Source organism: Ostrea edulis, chromosome 8 (assembly GCF_947568905.1).
Source record: "Ostrea edulis chromosome 8, xbOstEdul1.1, whole genome shotgun sequence".
Classification (NCBI taxonomy): Eukaryota; Metazoa; Mollusca; class Bivalvia; order Ostreida; family Ostreidae; genus Ostrea; species Ostrea edulis.
Window position 1 is genome coordinate 51,260,082 of NC_079171.1, and position 9,867 is coordinate 51,269,948.

The 9,867-nt window shown below is 36.9% G+C and overlaps 1 pseudogene; it reads right to left on the reverse strand.

The window, feature by feature from the left end:
- Positions 1-789: 789 nt before the first annotated feature.
- On the reverse strand, positions 790-9,039 carry LOC125663315 (uncharacterized; annotated as a pseudogene).
- Between the last annotated feature and the right edge of the window lie 828 nt (positions 9,040-9,867).

Below are 9,867 nucleotides of genomic sequence, written 5' to 3' on the forward strand. Positions count from 1 at the left end.
GTTGTGATAATAAATTTATGAGACTGCAACTCAAGAATACAACGATATAAGGCCTCACCCATGCGCAGCTTTTTGTGCACCATAAATCAAAGTTTTTATAAGGGGTGGATCTGCAGCTCTTTGTTCCGTCAAAATATTTCTTCAGAGAGCTACAGTTCTGCAGCTATACTCGGGGACGTCATTTTGTCCACAACGATTTCCCAAATGGGACCCAAGGACGCTATCCGAATAGCAAAAGAATCCAAAGCAAAGCAATTGATTTACCTGTCACTAATGATAAACAGATTCCTTATGCACTATTTTCCTCAAGGCTCGAGTGGAACTATCGCGGCCATGGGCTTTGTAAAGGAAAAACATGTTGATCTTTATGTTGATAAGCTTCTGTTGACAAATTGGATTGAAGAATGCGCATGCGCTAGCAACAGAAATAACAAGACTGAATTGCGCATGTTTTGTACAAAATTAGAAACGGCAAATTGTAAAGAAATACAGCTAATCACGTGTTCACAAAGTAACAAGAGAGGCAGCTCACATCTTGCTGGCATAACCTGTTTCTTTGCTATAATAGGCAGACTTAGGTTGAAGATATCTGAAATTGTAGTCAACGAGACATTAAAACGATAAGCCAAGTCCCGGTGTTGTATGTTTAGTCTAAGCTTCATTACAATGTACAGTATAACACTTTTAGGTGACATCACTTTGCTTGTAGGCAGGCCACTGTTCACATACGATAGTAGCCACATAAATAAAGCGATAGACAGAATTCCTGTGTGAAATTGCAGCCTGCGGTCACCCTCTGTTGCTGCTGTCACCCTCAGTTACTTGCTCCTCAAAGCAACTCTTTCCCACCTGTTCTTTGTTCTCCAACTGAAGTCTTTCTAATTCACAATAAAGTTGTTTATTTTCCAGTCGAAGTTCTGCAATTTTCTTCAAACAATTGTCGTGCTGAGATGGACCTGAAATTGAATGAGTCAATGAATGTATGCATGTAGAAATGAGTCCCACGGGTCTTTTCAGTATCATATAAATTATTAAATAATAGTCCGAATATTTTTCCTGTTCATAATAAATTTAAGATACTCAGCAACAGTACTGTAGATGTATAGAAGTAAGGTGAAGATAACGAACAGTGATCAATCTCATAACTCCTATAAGCAATACAAAATAGAAAGTTGGGCGAACACGGACCCCTGGACACATCAGAGGTGGGATCAGGTGCCTAGGAGGAGTACGCATCCCCTGTTGACCGGTCACACCCGCCGTGAGCCCTATATCCTGATCAGGTAAACAGAGTTATCCGTTATTATAAAAAAAGAACGGTTTAACAATCGATATGAAACACGTCAGACAGCATTTGACCAATAACAATAGAATAGAGGTAAATTCAAGTAATACAAAAGCACAAGTGATATTGCCAACTTTGACTCCACCCTGGAGTCAAAACCTCCATAGCAGGGATAATAAAATGAACACTTTCTCTACACATGACTATGCATTTAGCTTATCTTGCAGATTGTAGACCGTGGCCGAGTGGTTAGAGCATCGCGCTCAAAATCGCACTGCCTCTCGCCTCTCCGCGGGGGTTCGAATCCCTCTCGCGCCAGTAAGTGAGAAAGTTCCATAGTTTACTTTCGGAAGGTCGGTGGTCTCTTCCCAGGTATATTGTATCTGAGTTCTCTCTTCCACCAATAAAAACAGAGTGCCACCAGATAACTGAAAAATTGTTGAGTGTGGCATCAATCTTTCAGAAGAATATTTTTAAATATTTCTAATTTTGAAATTGTGCATCTTATATATAATCTATTAAAATGTTGTGAGCAGTTTTCTTCAGAAAATAAACTGAAACTTACAGTCACTGGCTAGATCTGGGTCTGATACAGGTATGTTGAGATTCTCCTTGCAGGATAAATCCAAAAGGGCAGAAGCTACTTCAATATGCTGTCTCTCTGTTTCAGGCTTTTCTGCTCTCAAGTATCTTACCTTTCGTAGATTTGGATTTTTCTGTCTGACTGTGTCATATCATATATTCACAGATGGCATATCATCAGGAGATAACAATTCATTGCTCTTCGAACATGACATTATTAAGATTATTGATCATTTATGCATTCCCTTTTTACAAGTTCGAGTTCCCCCCCCCCCCCCCCCCCCGAATAGAACATGCACAATTTAGCCCCCCACGCTTTATCTTTTCTGACATTCATCATCGTTTAATTTATATGTAAGTAAAGATATAAGATATATTGGATAAATGACATACTACCAGTCTGGTCCAGGACGGAGTTCCGCCCGAACTAATAATCTTGGTTTTGGACGGATTTTCCATCCACTGCACAATATTCGCTTTTTTCGACGATTTGGATTCCGTAAGGTCCTCTTATATTTCCGTAAAAATACTGACTTCAAATTACTTTCATTTACTACAACTGACACAAAAAACAGAAAACCGAGATCTTTTTGCTATTTTACAACATCATAACTGTATGAGTTATTTGAATTTTGATTTCAAATTGAAATGGGAGTCAAATACAGTTGTAGCTATAACAACAAATTACCGGCGTATTACACTCAGAATTAAAGTAGTGGGAATGTGGAAACTCCGGTGAAACATGTTTCCTTGCTTTACACAATGAATGACCTTTGTATATTTGTGTAGTAAGAAACAAGCTCTTTTGTTAAAGATTATATTAGTATTAAGTTCTTAATAGTACATGCATAAAATTAGTACAGCTTTCCCGATGTACAATGTCCCTGCCCCCGGTAACCAAATTTTGTCCTTTTGATCTTAAAGTGAATTTAAAGCAATTTATTGATTGTCAATGTCATAGAGCAATACACATAATTCTTATTCAAGGAATGTTCAGATTTCAATTTTATCCCACATGATCTTCAGATAAGCAATTTAGACACCCCTTTTTTCTTATTTGAAGAGAACATATTCACTGATGGATTACAGAACAAGTTACTGTTATTTTCTAGAACAAACAGATATTATGCAAGAATCGTGTCGTGTATGTGGCCACATCACAACTCCAAACAGGAGGACAAGCTGAGCTAAAATACCACATCACCACGTGGACATGCGACTTCTTTCCCTCCTTCTAAATCACTCAACGTAGAAGCTATCGTATTCTACTTTGCTGCAGGTAGTGCAGTTCCAAATATGTTACAGACTTGTTTGTTTTTCGTACACAAGAATACAAAACTATTTTGAAGAAAAGACCATATTCCAATGAAGTCTAAATCTGCTAGTCTATAAATGCTCTCTATAATTGGTATAGTGTGCTGAAACATGGAGGTCTCCTTTGCCGTACCAGCATAGGCCAATATAATTGACAATAATGTGTCATCGAGAGCTGAAAGGTATTCTTCACGGTTGAATGTCTGCAAAGTTATTACACTGTTATATGGATACTTCTCCCGAATGTTCTTAATGCGACGCTTTAATTTTTTTGAAGATTCTAAATCTTTCGCTATTTCTTTTACACATTGTAACTGCTGACTTCGTTCCAATTTTCTGAACAAACCCAATATTTCCTAGACTGACTGACGATGAACAATTTGATTCGAATTTGTCTTAAGAATTATGATTTCCTTCTTTGAACTGCACCTTGTCACGATAGCGATATAGTTTTTACCTACATGAGCTACAAATATATTTTGGGTGCACTTGTTCTAAGGTAATTCAGGAGGTCAAATCACAATTACACTTTGATGAGGTGACAAACTATCATAGTGATACAATTGATGACAGTGTTAAGAAGCTTGAAATATCCAAAACGCACAAAAAGTATACAAACTGTGGTGTATCAGTGGAGAAGAGGAAGTGTAACACATGCAAGGTGAAGATAACGAACAGTGATCAATCTCATAACTTCTACAAGCAATACAAAATAGATAGTTGGGCAAAGGTTCAGTCCTATCAACATGACCAAGGATCTAGCAACGCAGAAAAAGCAGAGGACCCTTCCAGATCAAGCGTTAAGAAAGGGAAAGTGTGTTCACATTTTCAAAGCTCCATATATGCTAAATACGATTCTCGGAGTCCATATGTTGATGTTCAGTATAGTCATGTTCAGTCCTCTCATGATGGAAAACAGCACCAAGTTACCCTGTTAGATCCTGTGTTTGTGAACCCAAATTCACTGGACAGCATGATCCTTGTTCTTAGATTTATAGGAAAGAAAGCCAATATTTCCAAATACTTACAGAGAAATGATGAGGTTGCAGGAACTATTGGGTACTGGACATTCATCTGTTGTGATGGACTTCCTCATGGGTTAGTAACGATACTTGTTGTACGATATTTCATATGTTCTCTATGCAAATAAGGTTGTTTGGGGGTCAATGAAGCTCAACACCATGAAAAACATTTACATAATTCACAGAAAGTGACATTCCACAGAGAATTTGATTGGGTAATCTTACTTACAGGGGACGGTCACTACGAGATGAACCTCATGAAAAGTTATGTGAAGTTAAATTGGAATGTTGTGATGAAAAAATTTCTTGAGACCATGGGATTAAGGTCGGAGAAATCCCTTCAAGCTGCATTTAACTGCTCTGATAATCATAAAACATGGCAAATAATTCTCATTTTTCATCTCGCAATGATGATGGAACTTGTTCATCCATATGTGGTTAAATGTCTTAATGATAACATTTCAACAAGCCCAGAAGCATTCATTTCTTATGCCAAAGGTGCTGAACGAGTGCAAACTTTCTCTACATATTTGAAATGGTTTGCAGATAGTCGCAAGCGATTATAAATTTCAAAGTGGCCATTCGAAGGAACAACCCCAACCCCGGCTTACTGAAATCTGCTAAATGGATGACTAAAGAGCTTTTTCATGGACGCAATCACCCCCGCTATCAAGAGATTGAAAGGTATCGGCAGTTTGTGAATATGATCCTTCCATCTGAGCTACAAAACCACTTTCATAGTGTTTGTAGTGTTTCAAAATCGGGAAATGAATCTTCTGGAGGAGGAAAACAGGAATGTCAAAAGTTGGCTGAAGAGAGGAGTGCCAAGTGACTTTGTTTGGATAACTACCTGCAGAAATCACCAAGACCGACAGTTTCTACATCAACTCTGCATCACGTGATCAAATATCAAGATAAAAACGTATCGTGTATGTATAAATCGTTGAATTGGCACGATATCCAGATATCAATGCAAGTTGAAGTTAATATAACTTCAAAGCATATTAATTTCTTAATTTGAAAAGTGCTGAGAGCAAGTTTATTGTGACTTGTAACATGTCTAATTTCTGCATTGAATATGCAAGATGCAGCGATTTTTGCACATACGAAGTTGAATCTAGCCTGAAAAACATATTTTCTGTTGAAGACAGAACTTGCTCCCCTAACTTTCCTTTTGCACTGAAGTTCACATGTCACATAAATCAAACATCTTCCACTTAAAAACCTCGGGGTATCGCGCCAATGATGAAATTTTTATGTACGGAAACCCTGTTTATGCAAATGAGTCCATTGTGAAAGTAACTATACGTGTAGATTAGGGGCGATATCAAGATCACAATATAATATGGATATTACTTTAGCATGTATGCTATATAAAGAAGAAATTGAAACTTTTTCAATATCAAAGAGAATTAATATAACCCATTTGACAGAAACTTTTACGCGATTGCAGTTTACCGTTTGACAGCGGTGGTAAATAACGAAACAGTATTTTGACATTTCCAACCACAAAAGGACTGTAGATATGTACGTCATGACCTTTGTCATGACGTATTTTGCATTGTGACGTCAAGCAATGTGCCAGTGCGGTAAAGTATATTTATGTACAGCACTGGTATTAAATTTTTTTTGGGGGGAAAGCCTTAACTCAACCGCGCAGAGTTGATTTTCTCATTATCTTGTGTAGTAGGCTTTGATGTGCATACTATGATGGATGTTTTTATATTCAGAAATTTTCGTTCTGCTACATATTTCAAATTAATTTGTACGAGATATTTTGGTTTTTATTTATATTTAGATACAACTCACAATCGTTGATCTAATTTCTGATCTTTGCTTTTAATGAATTACAACTAAAAGTGAATCTCAGACAAAACGGTATATCACGGTACTTTTTTTTCTGCGGTACCCAACTCTACTACGTAACTGATCTGCTATACGAGTTGAGTGTTCAAACTTTAAATAAACATTAAACCTTTGATGAGAAGAATAAAAAGTGTGTCACAGAGTGGCATTCGTGTCCTATTTCCTTATTTCTAGTTTTATGAGGTAGTAACCAAAATCATTTGAATAAAAGGCAGGCAAAACTCATACAATTCTTGTTACTTATTCTCTGAAGAAAAAAAGAATTTGCCAATTGCACATTTTACGGAAAACATGATTGAAACTCGTAACTTAGGTTTTCCGTAGTACTTCAACTGATAGGTTTTTTCAGACACTTTTTTCAACAATAGATATATAATGTTGTTTTGTTTTAATAGAAAATAGTTCAGAAATACATAATCAATTTTTTTTAATTTCTACAACTTCAATCTGAATTTACTTAGAATGCTAATTCCCCCCCCCCCCCCCCTCAACTAAACACTTGAATTCTCACAGAATGCAAAATAGAGCTTATTATTATGGATATGAGATTCATCTGAACTGGCACAGCCACTAGATGGTTCATACAGTGAGGCAGTCTCACTCCCTACTTCCTCTGTTGACTCTCCCCCACTTGACAAATCCAGGACAGGAACTGCTGCTGGTGGTACTTGTGGAGTGGGCAAGTCATCCCTGCCATTAAATTGTATACCAATGCTGCGAACACGTGGTTGGAGATTAACTTGCAGCCCTGGAGAGTAAAATGGTCATTAACAATCTGCCCAATTGTAAAAAGTGACTTTTTTTCGAGTAACAAAATACAAACAGGAGAGAATTGATTTGTATTAAAATTTCTATTTTATCTTAAACTTTTTATTGTGTTTCTGGTTTGTTTTAATTGTAACAAAAACATGGATAAACATTAACTGTTCATAGAATCAATTCACTGATATAATATATTGTCTGTAACATTAAATTTGACCTTTCTCTTTATTCTTTGCAGCCACGTGGATCTTAACACTGCGTTTCCTAGGTTCTTCTGTCTGACAGGCCATTGATAGGCTACTCTCTTCCTAAAATAGATATAAATATTGAGTATTCTGTAGAATATGCAAATGCAAACACTTTTTAAACAATTTTAACTAGTTTTACTGTTTCAGAAATGTTTGATTTATTAACCTACATTTCAAAACAGATTTCTGTTTTGACAATTTTCAAACATGATCTATAACCATTTCCAATCAATTGTTATAGAAATGTGTGGAAATTGTTATTTGTAAAATTCTCCTACAGAGTTTAAACTTTAAGAATTATACCATTAGCCACGCGGGCTCCGGGATTTTGCTATTTCGGAACCCACCGAAGAATTTTGTAGCCCACCAACTCAAATAATGTAAAATAGTATCACTATCAATATTTATATATATGTTCATCAGTGTTCATTCCATATCAACATCAAGCAAATCATCCCAACCTCACTTTCCTCGAACCATGGACAGGGCTTGGAATTAACATATGCCCGTCAGTCTGTGACTGGTTAAACGTCTGGCGGAATGACATTCATCTGTTTTAGTCAGTCCGATGGGACTGGTTAAATTTCTAAAGCATCATTTTGGAAAATGTATTTATGAATATGGATTATCACAATACCGAACCCGATATAAAATACTTTTTTGAAAAGAAACTGTACTGGCCATGTGGGTTACCAAGATTTCAATTGTACTCGCTCAACCCAAATTTCACTTGCATTTGATGAGTGAACAGGTGTTAAGTTTAAACCCTGGTTTAAATTGATTTATGTAAACAGGAATACCTGAATGGGTGCTTGCTGACTCTCAACACGCTCTTGTAGGTCTTACTCTACTGGTATTTCTGTATTGTTGTCACACAGCAACTCTGTCAGTATCTATAATGAACCAATGCAACAATTGTTACAAGTGTAACCACATCCTTGAGGAAATGCAGTACTAAGTCTAGGAAATTCTGGGTGGGGGCCCCCCTACGCGAATCCTCAATCTGAGCATGAAAGCAACAATGAAGCAAGAAACGTAGAAAACATAAGCATGCATCCCATCTCAATTTTTTTTAGGCAAAAAAAATTATGTTTTACCGAGTACCATAGTCTAAGATAAGGAATAATGAATTGACAAGCAACTCATATAGATCCTTAGCTAAAAATTTACCTACACTCAAATTTTTGCAAGTATAGTAAATTAGTAATTAATGACGAAGATGAGATTCAACAAATAATCATATAGGTATGCTATTTGCTTATGAGACAGGTGCATTGTACCCACTGCACTTCTGTGTCACTGTCTCGCCTCACTGATGCGTGAAGTCCAACAATTCATGAAGTCAAAATAAAGGACATCTTTGTATTTAACATGTTACTGTACATTGATTTATATTGTTTCAAATGGTAAATGGAAATGATTGCACTAGACATTGGCTACTTTCAGCTAGACATGTACATTGTTTATAAAGTTGAAACCTGCATCGCTGTGGGAATAATACTTCTGAGTGTGTTTGATTAAAAACAACAACAACAAAGAACAGAAAAGAAAATTACCATGTTTTTTGCGCGCTTTGCATATGCTCTTCGTTTCGGGGGGGGGGGGGGGGGGGGGGGGTGTCGTGAGCTGAGGAGACTGAAGAAAGGCGTCGTTGAGTTCATCCCTCTTCCGCTTAGGATATATCGATGGCACAGATTCCTTACGAAGACACTTATTCGCAGGGATGCCGAAGTCTTTCATCAGCAAAAAACGGGCCTCGTAGCAATCCTCGTTAAAATGTTCGCTACAAATCACTGTACTGCGATGTCCCAGGCCAGTCTGCCCTTGTTAACTTTACAAAACGAACCCAGGCTGCTCGCTGACGCTGATCTTTCGGGAAAATATGCACCGAAACTCCATCTGCTTGTCTTTTGCTACAACCTGCCACAACGCACATCCGTCCTTTATTCTTACTAGCCATTTCGATGTTATAATTACTACCGAGCTCAACCAATTTTGCATTGAGAATGGCGCCAATGATGTTAGCTGGCGTCACTTCCGGTAGAGCCCGTTTTCGTTATCGTAAAGTTGTGGATTAGCAATATTTTGATATTTCATGCAATAACTCGCATATTAAAAAGCACTGAGTGATCAGACTTGTTTTTTCTGTTCTTTATTATATAAACAATATTTAAAGAAGCACTTTGAAAACGGCTTCACGGACACTTTAAATAATGTAAGAGGTCTTGAACTTTACACACACAAGTCTAGCGCTCTGATTCTATGATACTCTGTTGATAATTAGATTTGTAAGAGTTCAATGCACAGAACAATTCATTTTTATTTTCATTTTAGCTCAAGTGAGTTATTCTGATCGCCTGTTGTCTGTCGTCTTTACTTGTATTGTTCAATGTTCCTGCGTTAGAGATAAAGATTGTAATTGTAATCAAAAGATTTGTATAGCGCCCTATCACCGTTAGTTCTCTAAAGTACTTTATGATGTGCACATACATGTGAATTAATGTGCATAGTGGCAAAATTAAAATGCATAATTAAGGTCTTCCGTAACAACGGAAGACCTTCTACTGATTGTGCTGGTTAAGATTATTCTTATTTCCCCTTTTTCCTAGACGATAACTTTGAAGATTCATATCTCGTTCATTTCTGCATGAATTTTGCTCAAATTTTCAGGGTTTATAAACTTTACAGAACAATTTTAAAATCATGTACTACATTTCAGAAATTCCCTTCTGTTCACGAGTTATTCCCCTTTGAATGAAATTTTAGGGGCTTTGGTTTCCAGTCAAAG